At 37.8% G+C, this 16104-nt stretch overlaps 1 protein-coding gene across 5 annotated transcripts in view; it reads right to left on the bottom strand.

Moving 5' to 3' along the window:
- sty (sprouty signaling antagonist) overlaps positions 1-6007 on the bottom strand; it is a 30252-nt gene extending 24245 nt beyond the window's left edge. Inside the window, exons 1-2 of one of the 5 annotated variants that reach the window (XM_036364400.2) lie at positions 5540-6007; positions 718-1356 (exon numbers count right to left, since the gene is read on the bottom strand). The gene's annotated coding sequence lies outside the window, so the exon portion shown is untranslated. The other 4 variants (XM_070110875.1, XM_070110876.1, XM_036364401.2 and 1 more) reach the window with 4 other exon arrangements.
- Positions 6008-16104: the final 10097 nt, after the last annotated feature.

Genomic DNA, 16104 nt, shown 5'->3' with positions numbered 1-16104 from the left:
GATCGGCGCACAAACAAGTATGCATGGGCTTGTTTCATACAAACAAACATCAGTGCATATAGGCAATACATTATTAGTTAGCTGCGCATGGCAACACCGGATGTGAGACGGGCGTTACAAATGCCTGGCATACAATTTTTTGATTTTACTCGAGTAAATATTTAAGATTTGGAGTGAAACTATGTTTGAGTGTAAAGGCGGTTAGAATTAAATGAAAAATTTCGATTCGCAATCCTATTGAACATTTTCAACTTGTAAGGTCTTTTATTTAAACGCATGAAAAGCTAAAAACACAAAATTTGTATGAAATTTAGTTTCAAATACAAAAATCTACTTGTATATATAAAATTTTGTTTTACACAAGTAATGCTTTTCAATAGTGACTATTAAAGGTTTCCCGATCATAAAACGCTAATAATAATAGACTAATGATATGGAATTTTAATTTTTGTTTGGACTAGCCGTACATATACAAAGGTTCGTGAAAACAAATGATTTCCTGTGTCCCTTCTAAAAAAAAAATTAGAAAACCTGCGTTTGCGTCAAAAAGAAATGATTTTAGTTGTAAACAAAAATTAGTTTTGATTGTAACATACTACATACACTATCTATCACGATTGGAGCGACGCGGAAGTTATGCCGAAGAATTCTTAAATTTTTGGCTTCTTACTCGGATAATATTATTTTTCATTTACGAATTTTCAATTGCAAACTTACATCAAATGTTAAAAGCAATCCAGGCGTTGTTATACAAAGCACATTCACAAGTTTTTATAGTAGTTAATGTTGGTATATGAAACAATCACTAAAATCCTTGCTGAACCTCTGACGGAAAATATTTCTACACAATCTCTATTTTATGAACTTTTTCGAATCGTTGGGAATTTTCTAGAAAAATATTTTGCACTTTTTCCCCGCAACGGCGAATGAAAATTATATCAAACAGTAAAATTGGAAAACGATGGATTTATGCATGAACTTAATATTTTTTCAAGCACATCCGTATTTTTTTTTTGCTTTCTGGTGTCAATAATGCTTTGACACTGTTTTCATAAATAATTTGCTGTGCAAAAACTTTTTGCTGATAACAGATTTTTGAAATATGTACGTGCTTAATTTTATTTATATTTTCAATTTCACAGAAAAACTCGCGACGTACGTTTTTCGGATGCATATACGTATGTATGCATGTATAGGTAATATTATGAAAATTTCGTTTAAACTGGCAATTTTTTAAATTCTTTATGTTTCTCTTTTGCGTGAATTCATGTGTTTTGTTTTCACTTTTCATACACTTTGCTGCCATGCAACTTGGATTATTACTTTAACTTTGGCTTTTGCCAGCTGAGGAAGTATCTAAAAATATACATTCAAAAGCATGATTAGAAACCTCGACGAAATTTTTTTACATGATTATTGGTGAATCAAGAGCATATTTGGTATTCCAGAATATTAAAACTCTCACTTGCTTTCCAACCAACTGCCCAACGAATTCGAGCGTATATTTTTCAGGAAATTTAAATTTTTTAAAGCGCCCACTTTACAAACGAGTGTTGTTTTATTTATTAATTTCTTACTTTCGGTCCTGAATAACGGACAAAAGCATACCTCTTACAACAACTTACGCAAATACATATAGATTATAAAAATTTTATTTTTTGTAATATTTAAGAACGCACTTTATTGTTACTTATTAACCGCTTTCAGATTTCGTGATTTTCATATATTTGCACTGCACCTTCATCAACACATCACACAGTCCGTTTGAATATTTTCAATATTTTCATAACGAAACTTGTTAATTTGTATTTTTTTCGAAAATCTAATTCGATTTTGTTTTCAATGCACAATGCCTTAACGTTCGATACGAACTCGAAAAATGTATAGAAAAAAATTGGTATTGAAAATATCCGCACCGTTTGATCCGTTCCACACGCTTATAGTCTGATCGCACGACGAGCGCTACGTTTGACGAGTTTTTAACTCACAAACTTTTTTAAGCGAAATGAACTACGCTAATGTGCGCGACGAGCCGCCAACCGACAAAATTTTTGCCTTCTCGCTGCTAATGCCCACATGCCATCTATCCATCACCTATACCAACAAAGCAATGCCGACACGAACGAACACCACACACTAACCGCGTATACACTGACACAGTGGGCGAAGAGCGATAATGAGCGCGGAGAGTATTGGTTTGAGTTAATTGAGTAGTTTGAGTGGAAGAACTCAAAAACCGCTTCTCTTCGAGTTTATTTAGCCAATTGGCAAGACTTTTAGTTCAAGCAAATCTGACTCAGCCTGCGGATCTTGAGTAAATTACTTAGCCTCAATTGAGCATATATAGTGCTTATGAGTGAGCGACTTCTCACTTATGCTTTGAACACAAAGACGACTGCACGACAACGAAATTTTCTTGGCGAATGTACACAACTTCGTTGTTGGCGTACTGAAACTATTCACTTGAATACAATTTAAGTATTTTGTTCAAAGTGAAATTTTCGTGCAATCATATATATATATATATATCATTATATATATCACTGCGATTTTATGCCTCATTAAAATAACATTAGATTTGTTACAGCTTTGAATAATTTATATTTTACATATTAGTGGCAACACTACAGCTACCCATTGTCGTCGACAAAATTAGAGATGGTTTTAATTTAGCGACAGCGACAACTACAGGCCTGCTGCCGTGAAGTCATGCTGCTGTCTAAATAACTGTGCCCATAAGAAGTGTGTATTTCAACATTTGACAGATGTCGCCTGTCGCTTGTCGTCGTCTATGTGTTCGGCGTTTTACAGTTTCTGACTCGTTGAGTGTTAAATCCAATTGTGTTTGTCGCTCTGTGGCTACTACCGGTCTTTTTCATTAGTGACTGCTTATGTCGGTATGTTGGCATTCGCCCACTTGCGGCGAATTCATTTCAAAATGAATGAAATTTAATGAATGCCGGTGCCATCGAACGATCACGCCGATAGCCACCAACAAAAACTTTACCATTTTATGAAATGAAATGAAAGTACTTCGTGTAGTGTTGATCGGGCCAGGCGAGGTACCCCTGTATGCCATACCTGTTTACATTGAAATCCATAGGATGTAGATATGAATGCGTTGTTATATGTAAACAACCATGACCAATTCGCTGGAAGTACGTATCCAATTCGCCTCTTTCTATACATATGTACATACATACAATCATACCATAAATAAATGCAAATGTCTGAGAAGTTTTGCTTCGATTCATTTTTCCACTGCTGTTTCAATACCTCTTGTTTTTGCCTCTTCCTTAGTTCTACATATTTCTGCCTACATTTTTCGAGTATCTTTTTTGCTTTTCATTTTTATTATTTCGTTTTTGTTAGTTGAACGAATTTTTCATTCTCAAATTTTTGCTGTGGCGGCAAGAACCGAATGATCAACCGACCAGCCATTATACGGTCGGTCGGTTGGTAAGTCGGTCGGTCGGCTGGTGCTCGGATTCGAGTATACATGTGTGTTGTATATGGTACATGCATACGTAGGCATGTTGCACATGTATGTAATTAGGCGAACGAATGGGGCCGGATGAGCGTCTAAACAGCGGTACATACATACATATATATGTATGTTGTATGTGTATGGGGCGTATATGTAGTCGAACTTACCAACTGACAGCAATAAAAGTCGACATATCGGGTCGATAGTTGGACCAGCACACCATCGTTTCTATCTATCCATGAATTTATGTAAGTTCGTACGTCTGTATGTTTGGTTTGTATGTATGCATATGTTGAAAAGTGATTATGTATTTGGATTTTTATGACTGCGTGTGTATGTGCTTGAGTGATCTTAATGTGAGCATGTGTATGCCGCATGCTGACTACACGCACACACACACTCGTATATACGTTATGCACATGCGTGTGTGTGTATATGAGCGCGTAGTTGGGTTTGCAAACTGATGATCGTGTTGTTAATCGTGTTGATCGTCCTCATCCGCTATCCCGCTCGCTGTATTCGCGACAGTTGAAATGCTGAATGAACTGAATGGGCAATTTTTGCGCTTTCAATTTCGCTATGAACATACACACGCACTCGAATATATGCATACATGCATACATATATAGATTTGGACGTGTATAATTTCATGTTTGCTTTTACGATCTACACGATCAGTTGACTATTCAGCAGAGGATCAACAGTGAATCGCTAACTCGCTCAAATCGCACAACTCTGAATATTTTGTATACGAATATAGTTTCTACATATGTGGGCACATAAATATGTAGACTTATGTGACCGCATGCACTCTAGCTTATTTAGTTAAGTCGAGTTGAGGCTGACTGAACCGCCATCTCCATGTTGATCAGCGCGGCGCATCGTAATCTGTGCGCTGAGGGATCGCGAACCGGATCGCTACGCAGTGACAGCTGTGGTGACTTGTTAACCAAGCGTGGTCCACACTCAAACAGGGCACATGGCGGACGTGCAAATTAATGACGACTATTGTTGTAAAAATGCTCCGACTATTTAAGCATAAATTCACATGTGCTAGTATTGGGGGTCGTTGATGGGTAACTCTAGCGGTCCTAGTCGCCTAGCTTTACTGCCATTGTCCCCTATTGGCTGTAAATGTGGGGTTTGTGGCGCAAGTGGGCAAGTACATGTAAAACTGTTGTCGCCAACTTATGTGCGCTTTGCTGCAGCCTCTAGATCGACTATTTCCGTTTTTCATTACCACTATATGGCACCCTCGTCAGTAAAACCATTTTCATTGCTCCCGCGCAATTTTCAATTATTTTTCATTATTACATAGATTATTATGTAGATAAATAGTATGTACACATTTATGTATGTGTGTGTGTCATTAACTAATTCCTATATAAATACAACTATATAAATGTGTATGTACATATGTATGTAGTATATACATATGTTAACTTTCTCGCATGCCTTTGTAGTGTTTTTGCTTTCGCAACTTTGATTTTTTTCTCAGCTATTTTTGTACGCTTTCACGATCGTTGCGTTATTATTATACATTTTGTTGTCTCATTAATTTTTTATTATTTTTAATCCAATCTTTCTTATTTAATCGTTTTATTGCTTTGAATTTTTTTGTTTTTGCATTGTTTTTGTTCCAATCATGTACACCGCATATTTGCTTCAAATGTTGCTGAATATAATTTAGCTTTTTTACGTGAGTGTTGTTGTTTGTGTTGCTTTCATTTGTCAATGAAATGAATGAATTTGCACTTGTGCCATGGCGATGGCGATGGCGAAAACAAAGGAACGTTTCGGTGGGCGGTGATGAAGGAAAGCAAGTGAGCGGACGACACTGAAGCGTCGGAGAGTGAGCTGATGAGTTTTTTTTTTTGTGGGGGAAGATGTTTCATTAACAACTAGTTGTGAATATATGTAGGTGGGGATATAGAAGGTAACACAGTCATATACATAGTTATTTGACTAGAAGTGAGGGAGTTATATGTATGTGGGTACAAATATTGTAGAAGGAATTTTATATTTTTAAAGAAAAATGGATCATTTAGGCACCTCTAACACACTGTTGCGCCTTACAACCCGCTTTGCCGCTTTCAGAACGTCGAGGTAGAATTTTAGTTCACTTTTCCTGGTGTTTGATTTCTTTTAGGGTCATGAAGCTTTCGTCGCGTGTTTATAAATACTTTTGAATATGTAATTAATAACTGACAGTCTTCGCGTTGCATTTGTTTTTGTCCCTGTTAATTTTTTACTTCACTTTGACTCTCCAAATTTTACACAAGATGAATTCTTCAGGGAAACGGGAAAACCATAACAATAACACACGAGCACTAGAGTGTATCGTTTCACCAAAAACCGTTATTTACAACGAAAATTAATTTCGTTTAACACAAAACAAATGAACGTGTATATTGTATATTATTGCTTTTGACTTCACTTATTTGTTAGTGTCGCGTAAGTATCTCCATATCCACACACACACACGCTCGGAACGACGTTAACCAAACCATCCACTCCGCCGAAAATATCTCAAGCAACTAATGTGTCCGCAAGCAGCCCAACCGAAACGCCAACACACGCGCTGCACTCAATTTGAGTGAGTATAAAGCGGAGAGAGCACACCAAACATGTGAAATGAGACTGGCATACACTCTTGCGCAAACACACACACTCTTATGTGGACTTGACTACGTATAAATCGAAAGGTAATGCTACTGACATGAATATACATTTCTACATGGAAGAGTGTTCTCGCGCTGGCTTGGGCATGTGTTGGTTGGTGCGGCGAATTCAGGCACGGCGAATTGCATGCTCTCTACGCGTTCGTGTTTGCCGATGTGTTGGCGAGAGTGGGCCCTCATGCTGTGCATCGGATATTATTCATTCATTCATTCAACTTTAGGCGTGTTTTCCTTCATTTCATTTATAATTATTTTTATTGCCTTTATTTTTTGCAGCGAATTCAGCACTAACGGCTACAAAAGCAATCGAGTTCAATTTAATTTATTTCTACCTACCTACAATACTTTAATATTTGTTACTAACAAATACACTCAGCTACAAGCAACACTGTTTGCTAACTGCTAAACATAGACCGGTCGAGGATTTTAATCAGAGTTTTGCATAATTCTAATTGGTTTACTTTTATTTTTTTTTATTTGTTATTGCTTTTACTTTACTGCTATTTAAGGAAGTTCATTCACACATTTTACACTTTTTCAGCAAATTTCAAAGCGCTTCTCTAGAACAGGTTATCTTCAAAATTCAGTGTGTCACAAACAACAGTATCTAAAAAAGACTTCGAGCAACTGTGAACGAAAAATAAACATTCGTAGATCAGATACGTTATTTGATTGATACTCGAATGCTGCATTTCAATATTTTTGATAAAATCTTGAATAATAAATTTCAAACTTGGAGGGTATTATATTAAAATAGTTGCTCTCTACCTCGGTGAGTAATTTTGGTCAGTAATTTATGCATTGCGAACGTTGCTGGAGCATTTTGCAAAGACTTACAATGCTGTGAAATGTTGTGATCTTTTTTCAAAGTATTTCATAAGCTAACCCAGGAGACAAGATCAAATCTAAAATTTGCACGTATTCGTCGAAAATAAATTATTTATGCATTATTTGCATGGGACAACAAAACCTTGCCCAGTCGACATCTACTACCTTGAATCTCCAGTTAGGCTCGAAACGCGAACACTCAAGCGCTTTAAGTGAATATTGTTTTTTTAACTACTGTGTTTAGGGTTCTGAGTTAAAATTACCTTACGAATTTTTGATTTTACTGGTAAATGTTTAAACAGCTATCATCGAATTTCTAAGAAACCATTTTGAAATTGAGTGAATGAAGCTTGATAAAAGTATTATTCAGCAAATCGACTCTTGGACTTGTAGTGATCATAAAATTGGGATTGACACACCCTATTTCTTGGTTGGTAGTAAATAAGCTTTCAAAGAGTGATCGTAAGGTTACAAATGGAAAAGCATAAAAATGAAAAGAATATTAACTAATTGTTCATGACCAAATAAAAAATATATATTTTACTGAAATTCGTCTTATTTAGTTCAAAACAGCTCCGAACACTAAGCGCACTCATTGTTTGTAGCACCAGAATTAAAGTTAGCGCCTATTACAAGTCTTAAACCGAATTTAGCTGACTTCCTATGTGCATGAGTAAGGTTCGAAACTGGCTAACGCAAAACCTTTGGTGCTTTTTGTAAAACAATTGCTGAAAATAAAGAATGTACATGAAAAGAGATTTGAGTTTCTAATAACAAAGCCCCCACAAGCAATAATTAACCCAACGATAAAAAATTAGAAGTACACACACCAACATACACACGAGGTTAGGTCTGTAGATATATGTTGCAGTGACGTTTTCAATGACTATAACACACCGGATATGTGTGATTACCCCTATACCAACCGAATGAGTTAATAAATACAGATTGCCATAATGGCCCCAAACGGTTCTAAGCACTAGTGTGGAGCGAATGTGAGCAACAAGGGGCCATTGCGCGCTACATATGCCCAACGACGACCACAGTTACCATATGCGTTTAAGAAAAAGTAAAAAAAGTGTTTATTGTATATTTAGGGTAGCTTCCATTTCCGGTAAGACATATGCGTAGACATATCTACATATAAACGCCAACCAATCGGGATCGTGCGAGAGGTGAATCGTACGCACATACCGAAATGTGAGCGCATTATCACTAAAATTTTGAAATATGTAAATGTATATGAAAAATTTATTCAAATATTATTTAAGTAGTTATGTAATATTATAATAGACATGGAAGTAAAATACACACACATACATATATTGTGTCAATTCTGATGATTAACGAGAGAAGCACGATAAACGCTTTCCTCAAATAAAAGTAAATGTTCGAACTCAAAAGAACACGAAGGAGCACATACTTAGTGGCAATTGTCTAGGAAGCTTTCCCCGCTGACACACCTGGCAACACCGTTCAGTGCAGCCCCAAACCTCGCTGCCCACGTCACGCCGCCAAGCAGTAATTCTATTTCGTGCGCGCGTTTGTTTTACGTTTATTTGCACACATTTAAATACATACATATATACATACATGTGTACACATTTGCCACAATATTTGAACGCATGACCATAAACGTTTTATCTACATATACATACATATGTATGTGCGTTCGCTTGTATGTTGGAAACGGAAATTGAAAATATGCCAACTTGTGGGCGCTCACTCGCGTACACTCGAGCGTGTGGAAGATTCGGTGGTCGGCGGTGGAGCGAGGCCCGCAACAGCAGCAATCACATACGAAAATATGGTCGTTCGCATCTATCGACACGTGTTTGTACTAATGTGTCTACATGCACACACATAGTCAAATGCATACAAATATCCAATAGCAACATTTATGGTGCGCTGCGGCGAAAATTTATTTATGCCGTCCATTCATTTAAATTTAAATCAAACAGTCTCGAGTGGCAGCGCGACAATGGTAACTATACGCCGACGGCAACGGCAACTGCGACGGCATCGGTAGTCGGTAAAGCTGTCGCGGCACAAGTCAGCGGGCACGATGCACAGCGATTGAAATCGAGTCGTATTGAGCAGACTTGAAGTTGTGGAGTAGTGTGGAGCGTGCAGTGGCATGCACCTACATATTTTCGTATGAACTCGCATGTGCACGTGTGTGTTTGTATGTATTTTCAGTTATAGGAGTATTTAGTACGTAAGACGCCAACGACGTTGACATATAAGACACAGCGAGGCGGTAAATGCAAGCACACACATTCACAAATTCACACACACTACAAATGCATATCGCTTACATGGCACACATACATATATGCGCCCATTTGGGTGCGCATGCATAAGATGCACTTGTGTGTAATTTGTAAAAAGTTGCGGTATTATGAGCGGAGCGTAAGTGGAATTACAAGTCGGAAAAGTTTGGAGAAAAACCACGTACCCCACACATACACCCGAACGGATATGCACATGTTCGTAGTAAGCGATTTGTGCATTCAAATCTCGCTGAACGCCGCCCACTACGTGCTGCACGAGCGTTTACTCGTGTAATCAGCGCTTATACGAGTACTACACCTTTTCTGTGTGTATGTATGTATGTTTGTGCGACAACGCGCTGCTATGAATGATTTCCAGAGTCGTGTCTTGAAGCGGCCTAGACCGTAGCCACCACTAGACAATAGCCAAGGCAAGTTGTCAGCCAAACAAGAAATTGTATTTTTTCCATCGATATTTTACAGGCGGCGAATTCAATGCGGCCACAGTGGCTCGTCAATGTACCAGTGACAATTGCAGTCGTTTAGACAATTCACATTTGTATATGAATGCATCTAGGGATGCGTGTGTGTGCACATGTATATATGTACGTTCAGTATTCGCGTGGCTAGAAGTGGTGTTGCAACTTTCTTCTTTGTTGCTGCTTTTGACTGTTGATTGCAATACTATTGCCGTTATTGTTGTTATTGCTGTCATTACAGCGGATGTCGAACGAGTTTTCCACGAACGGATATATTTATATGCATGTATAGATATGTGTGTGTTTGCTGTGGAGAAGCAGCCACATTAACATGTTGCCACAAACACCTACATACACATACACCAATGTATGTGCATATAGATACTCACATTTGTATTATCTGTCAAAAATTTTTATATATTGCTCCATGGTTGTCATTCCGAACTGAGAGTTTCTGGCGTGTGGAGAAAAATTATTTGTAAACATTTGATTTGGGTTGGCAACGACGATCATTGTACCCGCAGAAAAAAAGTCTGATCTTTTGTTTGTTGGGTATTTACAGAACTTAAATGCTAGCATATACAAGTCAGACAACTTTTTTACATATAAATGCATTTACTCACACATTAACATCTATGCAAGCTTAAACAAGCTAATGCCTAGGTGTGTATGTATGCATGCGGTATATCTATGGTTCATGAATTGTAGTAGCTGAGGTTGTGAGTTTGAATTCTGCTGTCTTTCAGCTCTTGTTGTTTTTAATCATTACTATTCCGATAATTTGTTCTTGTTGTTGTTTCAGTCATCGTTCTCGATGCGGCAGCAGTCATCAATGCGGTTTTGATGCTGTCACGTCGCACTTTAAGCTGTTGAACTAGCCACTCAAATGAATACGATCTCTTCCAGCTTTCGACTGCCTACATACAGTCACACGAGCTTGCTACGGCTGAATTAGGTTGCTTTCAGTAAAGAGTTAAACAGAGCAGATTGCCGTATCATAGTCGGGTGTTGATCGAACTTGCATTTTCACGAGTTTGTAGCACCCATTGACTTAGTTATTGAATATAATGAATAAATGCTTATTTTTCTTGAGTTGTTGTTATTATTTTCACTAGCGCAGCTGTTCTTTGGCAGAAATCATGGTCACATACATACAGTAGTCTTCATTATACCTTAGTTGATTCGGGTTAATCTTATTTTTTGCCTCAACACTTGACTTTCTATAAGTCGAATAGGCCAGTCATCGTCGTATATGTATATGCGTACAGATACATAAGAACGCTTCCTCATAAAATAGTAAACACGTGGAAAATACAATAATTCGGAAACACATCGAACGTACAAAAAGTAATATCTCAATTTACATCTTTAGGAATTCTGAAAATAAATTTCAGACCGTTTTGAAAGCAGGTGTTTAGCTGTTACTGTCAATTTTTGATGATTCGACCAAGAACCAGTCAAAGTTGGGTCCAAGAGAGGAGAAACGAAGTATTTAAAGTAAATAGAGATAAACATTATTTATTTTAAATCAGCTTATTCATCTATGCATTTGATTATTGAAGTATTATAAATATTAGATCATACTAATTGGATGAAAATAATTCTGAATTTGTATTAAGATTTGCTTGCAAGGATAAGCTCCACTTTGTTTGTAGCTGAATAATTGTAAAACTTTATTTGGTCATCAGCGTGATTCCTAAATAATTTTACTTAAAACCATCACATCACTTAACTGTAAATTTCAACATGGCAGCCCTACACGCACATATGTAGGTAGGTACATATGTATGTCGGTCTATCCACACAAACATATAAGAAAGAAAAATTCAAAACCAGTAGCAATTTCTCTGGCTCGTTCAACACCAAAACGCGCTACAATATCAGCCGCGGCAACGATGATAATGACGATGATGATGATGATGTTGATACTAACAATGCTGAACGGTAGTCAAATGTAATCGCACTCAAGTAGATTCGTACGAGCGTACGTCGAGCGTATAATAGTCATAGAGACATCTGCGCCAGCGCGAGTATCGCCAAGATCGCAGTAGCGCGGCAGGAAAGTGGCTTATACCTAAGTTGGGTGAACCAGGCCACAGGGAGGTGGTTACAAAAACAACAATCACACCAACAATTGTATAAAGCAGCAACCACAACGAGCCAACCAACACCTAATAAGCCAAACAAGCAAACTACACACACACACCTACACAAACAAAAACAAACAATTTTATAAAAACTAAAAAGGAAACACCAAAAAAAAAAGAAAAAAGCAATAACGACAAAAGAAGAAGAATAATATTTATTTTAAAGAATTGTATGTTGGAATAACTAAGGTAAACGAAAGCTAAGGTTCTCCACCGGCAGCGTTGTTGACTGCGATCAGCGCGCGATCGACAAAAACAGCGCACAGCGCGCAGCAAACGGTGGGCATTGTGTGGCATAATACAACAGTGAACAGCGAATAGCGAAGACGAAGGCGCAGAGAACGGCAGAACGGCAGCGGGTGGTCGTCAGCGCTGACGACTGTCAGCAGTTTAAACCAAGCGGTGCCCACTAATGAATGATTTTTTGTGTGTATTTCCAGTTTGGATTAACCAAATAAAATTACAAACCAAAAACGAACAGCGAAAATAAAATAAAAATGCAAAAACTATGCAAAATATTAAAAAAAAAGCAAAAACAAAAACACATTATTATATCGCTGAGAGGAAGTTGTTTTATGCATACACACATATAAATCTATTTGGCTACCTACAAAGCTATAAACTCATTCATACATATATATGTACTTAATGCGCTTAACTGTATGAGTAGCAGTGAACATGTGCCGATCTATAGTTTCCCTGCAGGGAGTAGGGATCTAGTAAAATCAAAGTTAGTTTTTCTTAGTTGAGAGCGGGATTAATTCACCGATATTTTTCATAATTAATTGAAATACTTTTACTTGTATTACATTAAAATGTAATTTCAATAATCCGATTTTGTCAAGATTGCTCAAGTTTAGCAGCACGAAGTCGACATATATACATACATATGTACGGACGGACTAGCTTTAATGAAACCTGAGTTTAAATGAAACCTCGCCAATCACGAGTTTACAAGCCCTTCAGTGTAAGAGACAGAAAATATTCCCATGTAAAATGTTTCCATGTACTAAATAGGCAATTCAGAAGTATATTTCTCTCTAGTAGCACAAACTAGCACTTTCTAAGTTTCTGTATTTTGGCGTCAATTAGCGCATATATTTTTATGAAGTTGATGTTTTTTAAAAGCCAATGCAATTTTTTCCACTTTAATAATAATAAAGAATAAAAAAAAACACATACCAGTAGTATGGACACTATGACTTTATGAACGCGGAGCAACACATTTTAACATAGCGTTAGCTATAGGTCTAAAAGGCAAACCTACAGTCTCGTAGGCTCTACAGCTCTAAAAATAAAACTAGATTGTGATAGCAAAGATACAAGAAAAGACTAACTTAACCGATTTTCACCTGGTGCTTCCAAGTGTTAAAAACATCGAAAGCACAGAAACCAATGAAACGCTGTGCTGAATTGGTACAAGCTTTGAAGCCTAGTCTGCTTGTAATTTTGGGCTCAAAAATTATTGTTGTACTACAGAGACGAGGTAAATGCGTCCCAGCAGGGTCTTAAAGCCCATAATTTGATGTTTACTTGTATTGCAGTATGTACGTGGATACGTATGTACATATATTATCAAAGCTTTGTGTGTTTGTTTGTCAGTCCATCCGTTCATTTGTCTTTGCACTACATTCATACTTGAAAATATACCATATGCACGTATGTGTGTGTGTGTATGTGTGTACATATGTGTACATGAATAATATACGCCTTTACCGTATGTTCCGTCCCGTATTTTGGTATGTGCCACTGTCTGTTTGTCTGTCTGTCTGGCTGTTACTTAGCGTGGTGGCCATATGGTCGCGATCGTTGCCGTAGCCTATGCTGTGTTGCCGTTGGGGCGTTGTTGTGTGCTTTAGTGGGGCGCGCGCGCATTTTGTTGTTATAACTATCCAATAGTAAAAAATCGTAAATTCGTGGGGAAGCAGCGCAATATAAACACTCACATGCACACTCGTACAAACACATATTCGTTTCAGCTCTATACACCGCACCGAGCCACATTCAGATTGGAATATGTGAGTGTCTATTTATTAAAGCACGTATGCGGATGTGAGTGGGAAGTGTGAGAGGCGTGCTGGTGATCGCCTGCGTATAAAAATTTCTGACACGACTGCCACTGCGGCCGCGCCGGAAGAGGGGAATCGTTGAAAAGGCGGCTGCCACCGCCATCCACTGCCGGTGCTGAAGCGGCGGTGGGCACGAGCGCTGAATTTGTAATATGCACGCGTCCGCACTCCTCTCGTACTCCATGCTGATCGGACGAGTGCTTTTACACCTAGCACCATATTCGCCGCACTCATTTTACGCGCACAAACGTTTTTTCTTTATTTAATTTCTTTTCATTTCGCATTTTGTTTAGCGGCTGCCCGATTCGAACAGATCTACGTGACGCTGTTCTGAATGCTATGCTTGTTCCTTGAGTACGTTCTTGTATGTACGCTTTATTTGAATTATTTTGTTTTTTACGAAAATGATCATGTTGTTATTGTCATCAAAGAGGAAACGCCATAAAATAACCGAAATACTCACAAATATAGGCAGTTGTGGGGCGGTCAAGCCAAATTCGCATGGAGTTGTAGGCACTGGAATCCGGTGCCTCAATTTCTGGGCGAGCCAAAATGATGTTGATTCACTGGTATCTTTTGCTATGAGTTGATTTTATTCACTATTCACCATGTTCACTATAGAACTTTTTCTCTAAGGAATCGTATATATTTGCACAGATCAATTTTCTGTTTATGAAATATTTCTAAATGGTTCGGTTCTCTTGTAAATCACCGTTAAAATAATATTAGTTAAATTATCACAAAGTCTGCAAAGTATCAAAAACAAAAATTAAATGGGGTTAGTCTTCCTAGTTCAGCAAGATTAGTTAAAACTATACTTTTCGTATACAAATGTCGTTTGGCAACGTCAGTATACTCTATACAATTTTCAAAACCCTCATTTCTCAAAACACCGACGGGAAGCGTAGTTTCCATTTAATAATTTTACCATTGTTGTTAACTACTGTGAATTTTGCAAAGTAAAGCCATTTGAAGAATTCTATTGTTGTCTTAAGCCTCTTTAAAATGTACTCATATTGAGATTGGTTAATAAAAAGTAAGAATTATAGAGGAAAAATCCGAACGAACCCGTTCCAAATGGGGAGTGAATTTAATGGAGTACAATTTTCGAGCTGTTTTTAAAAGAATTCATAGCTCTCATCCCTCGAGAGGATCTTCAAATATGTATATATATATCATAATCTGTGTATAATTTGGAGAAGCAAAGGCGTTCCATATTGAGTTAATCCAAGTCAACCACCGTTATATTCTATTCGATGCCACATTTCTGCCCCTGTCCATAATAAATTTGAAGATTTACCTACTGAAATGTTTAAGCGTACTTGCACACACACACGTGAGCACGTATAAGCATACACCCACAATCGGTATAGTCTACTTTTCTCATTCATCCACTTGAATGTGCATGCGAGTACTTGCGGCCATGGGTGGGTGCAACCGCCTTTAAAAGCGAATGCCTTGTAAAATCCAAAAACAAAAAGCCATTTGACGAAATAGCAGCGAAAAACGAATATGGCGAAGACATGTAAAAGTGAAGGTAAACGAAATATGAATGGGAAGTGAGGGGGTGACGTAGAAAATGCAGTGCTGCATATGCGTTTCTAGCCGTCGTTGCTGCATCATATTGTTGCAACGGTGCACACGCGGCGAATAGAGACACCTTTCAAACATGTGCTGTCAAATATTTCCGAGTGCGCTGCAAAACTTGGGAGAATTGAAGTAGAATATCGCAAAGCGACTCAATGAAATTTTGAGACTTCATTTTCGCCGCACGAAGTACATTTCAAACCAGCTGAGCACTTTCGGCAACTCGGCACACATTCCGCTCAAATTCATTCTCTCTAAAACTTACTCACTAGTAATGTGGAAATGCCCAAGAGATCCTAACATGGCCTCAGAGCCTCGGAATATGCCGCAATAGCCGCAATAGCCATGTGATGAGTGAGGCGAATATAAATTTAACGATTTCAGCAACAGCAAGGCACAAAAACCTCAATGTGCCATTGAAATTTCCATGCCGGTGGATATGTATGTCCGTAAGAGCACATTCAAGCCACATAAATTGGAGAGAAAATTATGATATGAAGTCGCCGAAATTGCCTTACGATTCTCCCACTCGCCTTTGTAGCAAAATATGCAA

Source organism: Bactrocera oleae, chromosome 6, assembly GCF_042242935.1.
Source record: "Bactrocera oleae isolate idBacOlea1 chromosome 6, idBacOlea1, whole genome shotgun sequence".
Taxonomy (NCBI): domain Eukaryota; kingdom Metazoa; phylum Arthropoda; class Insecta; order Diptera; family Tephritidae; genus Bactrocera; species Bactrocera oleae.
The sequence above is the reverse complement of the archived record's forward strand: the minus strand, read 5'-3'. Positions and strand labels throughout refer to the sequence as shown.